The 12,190-nt window shown below is 43.2% G+C and overlaps 1 pseudogene; it reads right to left on the bottom strand.

Moving 5' to 3' along the window:
- Window positions 1-3,676: 3,676 nt before the first annotated feature.
- Window positions 3,677-5,479, bottom strand: LOC105980187 (annotated as a pseudogene).
- Between the last annotated feature and the right edge of the window lie 6,711 nt (window positions 5,480-12,190).

Raw genomic sequence — 12,190 nt, 5'->3', positions numbered from 1 at the left:
ACATCCCTGTGAGGTAGGGTTCCTCATCTACTTTAGATGAGGAATCTGGGTTATGGAATGGTGAAAGGCTTGTCTGAGTATGTCCAGGCCATATATATGGTTGGGCTTGGAGATTAGGCAGGATTCCCAGCTTGTTTTCTGGAATTTGGGCTCTCCTTGCTGCAACTTCCCTCCCCTTGACAGTTCTGCAGTGTTGTGTTTTGTTTACTTCTTTAGGACCATTTCCTTGAGTTTCATGTCTATATTATGGTTACTACACCCATCAGATTTTTTGCAATACGAATTCCACTGCTACTCTTTTGCACTTCTCCTACTCACAAGAAATTCCTGCCTAAGTATTTTGCTACCATTACTAGAGTATACTTTGCTGTTTTTCCAGGAAATTTACTTATATACTCCTTTGTACTAGTTAGTGTTACATTGCTGTAAGGGCACATATGCTTCCATAGAATGGCTAAAACAAGTAACAAGTATCCATCTCAATCTCAACGCCTGAATACATGCTTTCTGAAAGTAAGCACTCTCTACTAGCGTGATGCTTAGACATTCCAGAGCTATCAACAAACATCAACACCAGAATGCAATTGTTAAAATACAACTGGTACAAGAATTTCAAAGACGCATTAGTATGCCACTGTGATGAAAATGGTAACTTCACACTAGTACTGGGGTGTAAACCCAGGCTTGGCCCATAGCAGGCAGGCATGTACTCTATGGCTGGAGCCACTCCTGGATCTTGTATTTTGCCTTATAGTGTTTAAATATTTTAGAACTCAAAGTCACTAGGAAAAAAACCCAACCCACTACAAATATCTTGATTTAGAAATAAAGAACTTGAAGCTTGAGAGGGGCAAGTGATTTTGCCCAATGAAACCACTGCAACTGGACTGGGGCACAGGAGTTCTGACTATACACCTGGGTATTCTACCACACTGGCTGCCTCACACAGCCGCCACTTCACTTGCCACTGACACATGGCGCCAGGCGGGTTCCATTTGCATTGTTAGCAGTTAGGTAAGTACTAGGTCATCTATAAAACATCACCTCTTCCAATACACCCTCTCATTTCTTTCCCAGCTTGACTGCAGGAAAGCCTTTTAAATCCCAGACGATGTGTGTTCCCTGAAAGCATTTATGTGAACTACTAAAAGGATTGAGTGATGGAAAACTGGGAATGTTTCCTGTCGCTTTACCTCTCCCACAGGTGATAGTTGTTGAGTGAGGGCTTGTGCTTAAAAGGAGTCTCTATCCACACCACCTCCAGTGTTCTCAAAACTAAAGGGAGGGGGGGCTGGGAAGGTGGCTCAGTGGTAGAGTGCTTGCCTCACATGCATGAGGTCCTGACTTCGATTCCTCAGCACCACATAAGCAGAAAAAGCTGAAGTGGCGGTGGCTCAATGGTAGGGCACTAGCCTTGAGCTGAAGAGCTAAAGGACAGCACCTAGGCCCAGAGCTCAGGCCCCATGACCGACAAAATAATAATAATAAAGGGGAAACAAAACTGGTCTATTTCACCATCTGCCATTGACCAGATCAACTTTTACCTAGATCATCTGACAAAAAGTAACCTTGGCAAGTTCCCTAGAGGGAAAGCTTACTAGGACCTCTATAACATAGTAGGCAAAAGCAAAAAAGAAAGAAAGAAACAAAAAAACCCCCAACAACAAGCTAAAAGAAACAAGTGAAATTAACTAAAAGCAGATTGTAAACTGTTACAATTCAAATTGTTTCTATAAGGTTCAAAGGGCAACTAGAATTTAAAGATGTAACTTATGCATAGAAAGGGACCCAAATAATATGAAATATAAAGAATTTGCTTTCACTTACTGTTTTATAAAAGGGCCAATATCCACCATATCACAGATGACCAATAAGAAGCATTAACACACTACTGTGATTCCCATTCGTTTTTGTTATATCCTTAACAGGATAGCAGACTAAGAAGTAGTAAGTAGAAGGTGATTGATTGGTTGGACTATTACCAACTGGGCTGACTGGTAGATATGTCAGAGACATAGCAATGAAGAATGAAACAAAGAGAAAAATATACACTGTGCCTATATTAGTCTAATGAACCATAGAAGGATTTTAAAATCTAAGACCTCAAACTCCATGAAGTGGTCAAATTAATCTAGTAGATTTAAGCAACAGGTCAAGGTATACAACCACAGTTTTGTATCTTATAAAGTAATATGTTCTCCCTAGCCTTGCTCCAGCCAAGGCCACACCCATTAATGATGTACATTTACATAGTGCTTTTAAACGTTTAAAGCCTTTCACATCTATTAGCCACTTCATCCTCACAACAGCTCTGTGAAGTAGGCAGGCAGGAGTTACTAGCTATCCCTCATTTCACAGATGAGGAAGCTGTTGTAGGGAGGTAAAGGAAACTGCCTCCAATCACAGAGAAAGCCAAGACAAACTAGCTTTCTTGGACTTGATGCCATGTTTTCTACTAGGCACCTCTCATTTCTCTCTCTCTCTCTCTCTCTCTTTTTCTTTGGGTCAGCCATGGGGCCTGAACTCTGGGCCTGAGCGCTGTCCCTCAGCTCTTCAGCTCAAGGCTAGCACTCTACCACTTGAGCCACTTCTGGCTTTTTCTGCTTATGTGGTGCTGGGGAATCGAACCCAGGACCTCATGCATGCAAGGCAAGCACTCTACCACTGAGCCACCTTCCCAGCCCCAGCACCTTTCATTTCTTTTTTTTTTTTTTATCATGGTCTATAACATTTATGATTTCTATGAGCTTTGCAATACAGTTATTTCTTCCACACTGGGTGATAGGTACATTCCTTTGTTTTGCATAGCATCAGCTGTTCCCTCTTTCCCACTTGTTCCCTCCTTCCCATTGCTGCCATTCAGTTGCTTAGTTCATTTTGGTCAATGTCCAGTGCAGCTGATGGGTCCCGCTGTTATATGTTTTCCCCTGATTCCCTCTAGTTCTGTGTTGTCCTCCTGGTTTCCCTCCACACCTTTCATTTCTAAATAGTCTTTCACTTAGTGGAGAATCTTGATAAAGAGAACTCACAAGTGTACTCCTAGTCTTCTGCATATCAACAATTCACTACATTTTTAGGAGGACAAAGTAGGTGCTGCAGTGTCAGAAGGAGGTGTGAGGAGACTTCTCTGTGCACAATCAGTTGCTAGCTTTGGCATTTGCAATCAACTTTTGAAGCAAATTTTTGAGTCTTAGCTGAAAGGGACCAGTAGCTTCTTCCACTGCTGTTTCCAAGTGTCTGACTGCGAAGACAGAATCCCTGTGCAGCTCACTGGCGACATCTTGCTGGGCACTGGCCTCTTCACCAATAGCAATCAACCCCTCCAGTTTTTCTTTTCTTTTTCTTTTTTGTCAGTCATGGGACTTGAACTCTGGGCCTGGGTGCTGTCCCTCAGCTCTTCAGCTCAAGGCTAGCGCTCTACCACTTGAGCCACAGCGTCACTCTCAGCTTTTTCTGTTTATGTGGTGCTGAGGAATCGAACCAGGGCCTCATGTGTGCAAGGCAAGTGCTCTACCATTGAGCCACCTTCTCAGTCCCCCTATCCAGTTTTGATTCCTCTCACTTTGAAAGTTCTCGTGCCAACCTCCTGTTTTCTGCCAACTCAGCTGCAGTAGTCCTGGCCACTAACAGTCTTCTTTGCCTTGCTTACCTGGGAGGGGGCTGATTGGCCGAAGGTCTATCTCCACCAGAGACCAAACCAACTGTGAAAGAGGATCCTGGAGGCTGTGGAGTGGAGGTTCCCCCGACAGGGTTTCAGCTGGTGCTGGTGCTGGGAATGGGCTCACCTGACACACCCAGTCTGGTCATGGGACTGCTCTGACAGGGAGCAGCTGCGTCTCTGAAAAGGCTGTGGGAGCTGCTATAATTCGTGGCCCCTTGAGAGCACCGTGAAAAACAAAGCAACAATGCTGCAGAGAGGGCACTCCTGCTAAGGGAATGCTTAGAGCCAGCAGTGCAGCTGAGATACAGTGTAAACTAGGGTAATTCTGAGGAAGGCCTCTTTCCACAAGGGATTAGAATAATCATTTGTTTAATCTGGCCATTTGGGCCCATAACACAACCCCTCGTCTTGCTAAACGTATCCTTTTCGTAGAGCTAGCTAGGTCACTCTTTTCCTATAAATTCCTAACTACCCATTACATACAAGGCTAAGACTAGTTTGGCTCAAAGGGCATGTCTTCCAGGTTTCAATTTTTAATATCATATCTACTTAGGGTGGTAGCTTTTTAAGCCCTGGGACCCTTTGTCTATTAGGTTTGAAATAATAAGGGGCTGTTCTGGAGAGGGCATGGTCCAAACATCCACCATTCTTAGAAGCAAGTGACTCTGAGACCCCACTCCTTCACATGCTTGGGAGATACCTGCACCCGAGGATTCATCCCAGGAGTCCTCAAGGTTACTGAGTCCGGTCACTGATTCTCAGCTGACTATCTTCATCTGATTCCTCAACTCATTTCAAGAAAGACTGATGATCTGTTGCCCGAGTCCTTTCTGCTTTCACAATGGAGGGTCTCTCTTCCCTTGGGGTGTCAGATCACAGTGGTTGGCCCGAGCATCAGCCTCCATTAAGTTGTCTGGGTCAGTCACTACTTGATTTTGAGGAAGCTGATCCAGCGTATCATAAAATGGACAGTGCGGTACATCCCGCATGCTGGTGGCATGGGCAACGTAGGCCTTTAAGTATAATGCCTTCAGAACTTTAAACTTGGAGCAGCACTGGCCTTCCCACTACATTCACCTGGACACAGCCTGATAGACATCTGCATGATGATGTACAGTCTGGGGCACTGAATATACTCTGCTTTGCCTAGTATGGAGAGAAGAGTTCGTGTCTCCTGTGTGGATCACCCGATGCCGGCACTGCTACTGGTGGTGGCCATAGTGAGCTGGGAAGGAAGGCTACTGCAGCAAGCTCCCGGGCCACAGGTGCACAAATCTGAAGGTGTGGGGAACCTCTGTGTGCTCTCAGTGTTGTTTCTAGGAACCAGTCCATTCTTTCCTTGGACCTGAGAAGTCAGGGCCAAGGACCACACTTCTGGATGGAAGGCCACAGGGGAATGGAGTAATAGGGAAGGTGTAAGGATTTTTAGGTAGCAAGTAGTAGGGCCTATACATAGGTCATAAATAGGCCCAGACTGAGAAAGCCCAACTTTGGGAGTTCACCCAGGGTGGGTACTGGACGCAGGGTTTAATGACTTCCTAACAGAAGTGGCTCCTCCACAAAGGATGGAATGCTTCCAAGGCCGAGACCTGGTACCACCATGTCTCTTCTGCCCAGGCTCTGCTTTACTTTCACTACTGTATTTGAAATATTTCTTAATCTACTTAGTTTTGCAGCCAGTCCAACCACCTCTTCATTCTCTGAGTAAGCTACAACAGCTGGGGTAACACTATCTCCTGCATCATTTGTCACCACTTCTGCCCAGCTGTCCTTGTGGACGACCACACAGCAGCCCAGGTGCACTTCGATGGCCACCATGAGGCAGCTGGACCGCGGTAGTTAGGAGCAAGGAGTCCCAGGCAGCAACAGCTATACGCCACAGAGCAGCCCCAGCCCACTCGACATTCTTGCTCAGGCAAGAATAACTTGTTGAAATCCTCAGAAAGCATGTATGTAGACACTAAAAAATTAAAATGTTAGGTCATCAGCCTCTCAGTAGAGGGACCCTGGAAGGACTTGTAGTTAGTGGTGGCTCATGGAAAGCTTATATTCACCCTAGTCTCCACCCACCTCATTACTGTATGCAGTATGGGGAAACTGAGGCACAAAGTTTCCATACCTCGCCTCCTTCTTCCATCTCCCAACTAGGCTTTAAGACACAGGAAATGGAAAAGAGGCTGTGTGGCCCTCTCTATTCCGGGCAGAAAACTGGAGGATTCCTCTCAGGAAAAACCTATCAGCTCTCAAGAAAAGAAATAGTGGTTCCTAGTCTTGTCATGTGAGAAACTTAATGATCTCTATCCTAATGCCCTCCCCTACTCCAAGAAGTCTAGCAGTCCACAATCACTATGTGCACTGAATTCCATCATTCCCCAATTTGTTGCCTCACAAATTCGTATTTATTTATTTATTTTTGATGGTCGTGGGTCTTGAACTCTGGGCCTTGGCACTGTTCCTGAGCTCTTCAGCTCAAGGTGAGTGCTCTACCATTTGCGCCACAGTGCCATTTCCAGTTTTCTGGTGGTTAATTGGGGATAAGAGTCTCACAGATTTTTCTGCCTGGGCTGGCTTTGAACCATGATCCTCAGATCTCAGCCTCCTTAGTATCTAGGATTATAAGCGTGAGCCACTGTCGCCCAGCTTCATGAGTATCTATAAGGATAAGGTAGAGATGTAAAATCGTGCCAGCAAAGAGACTGCACAAAATATGTACTCACACTTGATACTTGATAAGATGGGCCATCAAATTTGGCTGACTCTTATAAACAATTCAGAAAGGAAAATGGGCAGTCAGATGATGTGCAATGTCCATAAGGTAAAAGCCAATCCATTGTTCCCAGTTCTCTTATTAGATCTGAAGCCTCCAGTGACGGTTGCCGTGGAAACCCAGTCAGGATTCCCCTTCTGTCTGTAGCCTTAGCCTCTCCTGGGGGCATCTCAACAAAATTCCAGGAAGTACCAGGTCTACTCTAACTGAAGTTGCTCTCACGTCTGTCTGTCACTCCTGCCAGAAACATTTCCGTGTTCATAGCAGCTTGATAAAGACACCTCTTGGGTAAATTCTGTCATGGTTCTAATCTACAAATCCTTCAGATCCCTAAAGAAGATTAAAAAGGTGATAGAGATTAATTTGAAAAAATAAAAAGTGTGGAGGGGGGAGGAGAGAGAGCAAGATTTCATTTTGTAAGGGTTGACTTCTAAAGAGTCCACACCCCAGGTGCAGTATTGACTTGGATGTCTGTTTAGCTACGGTGGTTGTGATGAAGGAGCCAGGGTTATTTGCACATTGTGGGTATCATATTTTTGAATTTCAGCATCCCCATGAACAAACGTGATTCAATTAACTCAACTGAGCACACACCCCGTGTGCTACAAATCCACTGAATGGAAGTGGAATGCATGCACCTCTTCTTCACAAGTTTGAGAAGACTCTTTGATGTCCTCCAAATATCTCAGCAGTAGCATTAAAGTCTTCTTTAATCCCAGTGGCTCAGCAAAGCAGAACTTTTTTTTTAAACAAATGTATAGGAGAGGAGAAGAGAAGAGAAGGGAGGGAGGAGAAAAAAGAGAAGAGAGGAAAGGAGAAAAGGAAAGAAAACAGGATGCTGGTGGCTCATGTCTGAAATCCTAGCTATTCAAGAGATTGAAACAGGAGGACTGCCATTCACAGCTAGCCCTTGTAGAAGTTTGCAAAACCCCTTCTCAACCCATAGCAGGATGTAATGGCACATGCATGTCATCACAAGCTATGTGGGAGATTGAAATTTTAGGGATCACAGGGACAGGCCAGCTCAGCCAGATAACTATGAGATGCCCCATCTCTATAAAGGGCAGCTGAACATGGGGGCACATTCCTGTGATCCCAACAATGACGGAAAGCCTGTAGAAGGTGAATGGAGATCCAGGCACATGCCCAGGCAGGAAGCAAGACCCTCTCTCAAAAATAACCAGCAAAAAAACTAGGGCTGATGTGGCTAAAATAGTAGAATGACAGCTTAGCAAGCATGAGGCCCTGAGTTCAAATACCTATATTGCCAAAAGTCAAACAAACAAAAACAAACCTCCAGGCTGTGTGTTTGAAGTATATTAATTGTAAATTAATTAGTTGTACAAATTGTGATCACATTCCCAAGACATCTCATTAGGTATATGCAAATATTCCACAATTTTAAAGGATCTAAATCCCAAACACTTCTGGGCCCAAGAACTTTGGATAAGGGCAACCTTATCCAAACCTGAAGTGTCATTGAATTTTTTTCCTCCAGGCCTTGGGGTAGTTGAAGGATGAAGGATAATATTAAGGAAGGCTGTGAAATCATGCTCACATGTTCATGTGAAAAAGAGAAAAACTAGCCAAAGCTACTTAGTCTGGGCATCTATTGAGGTCTGGCAGTGGATATAAGGAGTTTTGATATGCTGGACTTGGGTATGAGAAAAAAGTCTTCTTTCTTTGGGGTGTGAAATCTATTTGTTTTCATAGGAGCCCTGTTGGCTAGGCAAACACATACTTGGCATGTGTTGCTAAGTATCCAGATGCTTCATGTATCAACTAAAGAAGAGGTGATTTGCTGGGTCTTGGAAGGGAGGGCAAGGCTCCAAATAATCAACAAGTCATTCATAGAATAGGGATTAGGCTTGTTCTGAATAGCTCTCAAAACTGTGAAGTCCAATGGGTAGAAATAACAAGGAGGCAGTTGGTCTCCCATTTTAGAGACATCTTTTCTTCTGGTATCTAGAACTCTTTAAACTGGAAACAAACTGTCTCGAGCAGTGGCAAGCACCTTGTTTTCACTAAGTAAAACAAAGATGATAGAAAAATATTTTGGTATTAAAATATTCTGGATCAGATATAGTTAACAGCTTCCAGGCTCAGTGCTCCAGACCCTGGTAGGCCTCAAGTGCTTAATTTAAGCTAAAGACTCTTCTCTCAAGAGAAGACCTCAATAGCTGTCCTATAATTAATGTATAGGAGGATACATGGAAAGTTCCTTCTATGTTGAGACCAAACTGACAAGAACTTAGCTCAACCACAGTGCGTTAAGATGGGGAAAGTGGAGGCTGCCCAACAATCCCTTCCTAGACTAATAGTACATGCAAGTAGAAGATAAATAAGAGTAGGAGATAAGTAAGATCTTGTTTATTAGGCATCCTTTAAAATTTATGATCAGCCTAATCACAGACCTAGTAACTAAAATGCAAAGAAAAAATAGAATGTGTGTCCCCATGTTAGTGACATCCAATGACACTGCCACTTACCTAAGCGACTGAGCATTACAAACCTTCTCTCTCAGACTGTTGGGTGAGGAACTGCAGGCTGTAACAGATGTCCAGTGCTAACTTTTCCCTTCTCTACTGGGTTCCCTTCTCTACAATTTCTTCCTGTAGGGGACTGATAGTGACTGTTTGCCCTGAAACCTGCTCTTATTAAAAGATGTTGTTATTCTCTAAAGGCAAAGCTATCTTAGGAAGTCAAATGATAAAGAGTTGCTACATCTGGCTACTAGAGACAAAGAAATGCATCCAACAACAACTCTCAAGGAATTGTCTAAGCACCAGTTGAGAGCAGAATATTTACTATCCAAAACCCAAAGCCGTCATGTATGGTCTAGTGCTAAGTTGAGAGGCCTACATGGAAACTGTGAAATGAATTCAGAAAGGGGAGATGAAAGCATCCATTATTAGAAAGGCCCTCAAAAAGAACGTGATTGAGATGTTAAAGAATGAGGAGAGTCCAGAGATGAAGACCTTTCCAAATGAGAGGATGCCCGAAGGTAAGACTAAGCCAAACATGTAAAGAAGCTTGTGTTTGAGAGTCTAGAACACTGGACTCCAACTCCTGGTTATACCATTTGCTAATTGTGACTTTAACTGAGCGATTCAGCCATTCTATGTGGCAGTCTTAAAGTCTACAATGTGATGACCACATAACTGACTCATAGGTTGTTTTGAAATGACATGACAAACAACAACTTTTAGCCTACTGCCTGGCACACAACAAGCAGTTTCTGGCTGTCTGTAATGATGATGATAGTAATGATAACAGTGATGGAGAAATAAAGAGGAGAGATCAATAACAACACCATTCAAATACACTGGGATTGATTTTTGCCCAAACTCTACAGATGAGCATGTGGTTGTTGACAGAAAAGGAAAATAAAACCTTTATGTTTATGCTGGAACAAATGAGGATCAACGTATGCAGTCTAAATGGATCTTGGAGCAGTTTAAACCTGAATAGCACTGGGGATAGTAGTCAGATACTTTTATTACAGAGCTGCAAGCTCTGGGTTGACAGACCGCTGTGTTGACATCAATCCTTTTCCTAGTCAAGTTTACAGTATTTGGTGTCTTTCAATCAAAAAGACAACTGCTTGGCTGCTCCTTTTATTGACTTAAAATCTCAGTGTAAGCTGATGTCAGACATTCTAAAGGCCATTTAGAAGTTACCAAGAAAGCAAGAACTGAGTTTATTACCAAATATCCTGGGGGTAGATTTATTTTATTCCTATAACAGTAGTACCGTATGTGTTTTTTCTTGAAAGCCTCGGAGACTGAAACACCATGATTTTATGTACCCTATAGTATATCAGTAATATAATCTCAAAATACTAACAATATCAACTGAGCATGTTCTGGAAAGAGGTTGCTCTGTATATAGCATAGCAGTTAGCATTTCCATTGAAGTGACTTTGGTTACTTGATGAAGGTGCCATTAATGTAGTGCAGGGGTAGGTGACAACTCAACCACATTCACTCCTGGCTTTTGCTTAAGCCATGCAAATAAGGTTCCTCTCAGGAACCTGCCTGAGGATTTCAGAACTCCTATCTCTGACCTGTGTTCAAGACTCCTGTAAATGTGGATCAGGGAAGAAGCTGCCATTGCTGACTCTTGGCTCCATAAAACCCTGCCCCAGCTTGGTCCCATTACTGGAAGGAAAACCTAGGGACCTATTCCAGATACAAGAAATCTCCAGGCCATAGCTCTGCCCTTCTGAGCCAGCTTGAAGAGGAAGCAGCTGAAGTTTGTCATGTCCAGGGGCCACCATCATTGTCAGCAGCACCCTGGACTCACATGCTAGGTCACCATTCCCAGTGTGCTCAGGGGTTTGTCCACCTGTTTGAAGTCACCCACTCACTCAGCTCCCACATAGCCTCTGGAGGGACTTGTTTGCTGAATCTGATACAGCTTCAGGTCTATTACAGTGAAATGTCTTCCTAAAGAAACATACTACAAATTCATGGACCCATGATCAGGATAGTGATTCACTAATGAAGATCCATAATAAGGATAGAAAAGAGGAGCTTCTACTTTTGTTTGCTGTACAATCAATGCATGTAAAGATTCTTCATAGCACCGGAGGCTGTTTATTTCTAGTTTGGTCTCTTTTTGTCAGGTGAACCATTCCTGCCTAACCTTATATCTTCTTTCATCTAGAAATACTATCATCTTTGTTTTCAAAAATTTATTGTTATAAAGGTGATGTACAAAGGGATTACAGTTACATAGGTCATGTAAAGAGTACATTTTTTTTTTAGTTCTTTTGATATGAGAAGCTACATCAGCCCTGTTGGCGGCATCATCATCATCATCATCATCATTATTTTACAATATATATACTTGTTCTTTGCTGCTTCTGAGTTCTTTATAGATAGATACACAATGTGAAGTCCAGTTTTGTTCAGCAGATACATGCTAGTCCCTCCTCTGTAAAAGGCACCATACTTTGTGCTGGACATTTAGCATACATTTAGCTTGTATCCCCATCCCAAACTTGTAAAAGCTTCGACTCTGCTTACTAGACCTTCAGATTCATTCTGCCACATTCCCTCTGCTCCTCAGGCTCCATCCGAGCCCACATCCAGAAGCAGAAGCACTTCAATGAGCTAGAAGCAAGCCGAGTGGTTCGGGATGTTGCTGCTGCCCTTGACTTCCTACAAAGGTGATCCAAGCCCCCACCTTGGGCAGGCAGGTTAGACTGGACAGCCTCTGAGTGCAAAGGGAGAGGGGTTAGGCTTCACAGGGGAGCTTGCCAGAGAGTTGGTGCAGCTATCAAGCAGCGGCCCACACAGGTGGGGCAATCCAGCATGACTGTGAATGGTGGGATGGTAGAGCTGTAATATAGGTAGTGGATAGGGAAACAGGAGAAGGGAGAAGGAAATAAATGAATTTCAAATTGAAAAAAAAATAGAAATACTATGAAAGTTACAATTACCCACAATGCATTGATTCTTTGGAATCCATTTTTTAAAAACAATATAGGTTTTTTTCTTTCCTCTGCAGATCCCTATTTGCATCAAAGTAATTCTGATTGTATCCTGCTCCATGATACTGCATCATCCGTCATGACACCTGTGATTATAGTACCATATGATTCCTTTAAGGACTCTTACTATGTTTTGTTGATGTGATCAAATACATGTAAGTCTTACCCAGGGAGCACAGGAAAATGTGAATAATAGTTTGCTCTTTTCACAATTCTTTCTTAACATTAACAAAGAACATTTCCAAGCCAAATCTTCTCTTGAACT

The sequence above is a fragment of the Dipodomys ordii genome, unplaced genomic scaffold (assembly GCF_000151885.1).
Source record: "Dipodomys ordii isolate 6190 unplaced genomic scaffold, Dord_2.0 Scaffold8, whole genome shotgun sequence".
Lineage (NCBI taxonomy): Eukaryota > Metazoa > Chordata > Mammalia > Rodentia > Heteromyidae > Dipodomys > Dipodomys ordii.
Note: the sequence above shows the minus strand (reverse complement) of the source record. Positions and strands in the feature narration are given on the sequence as shown.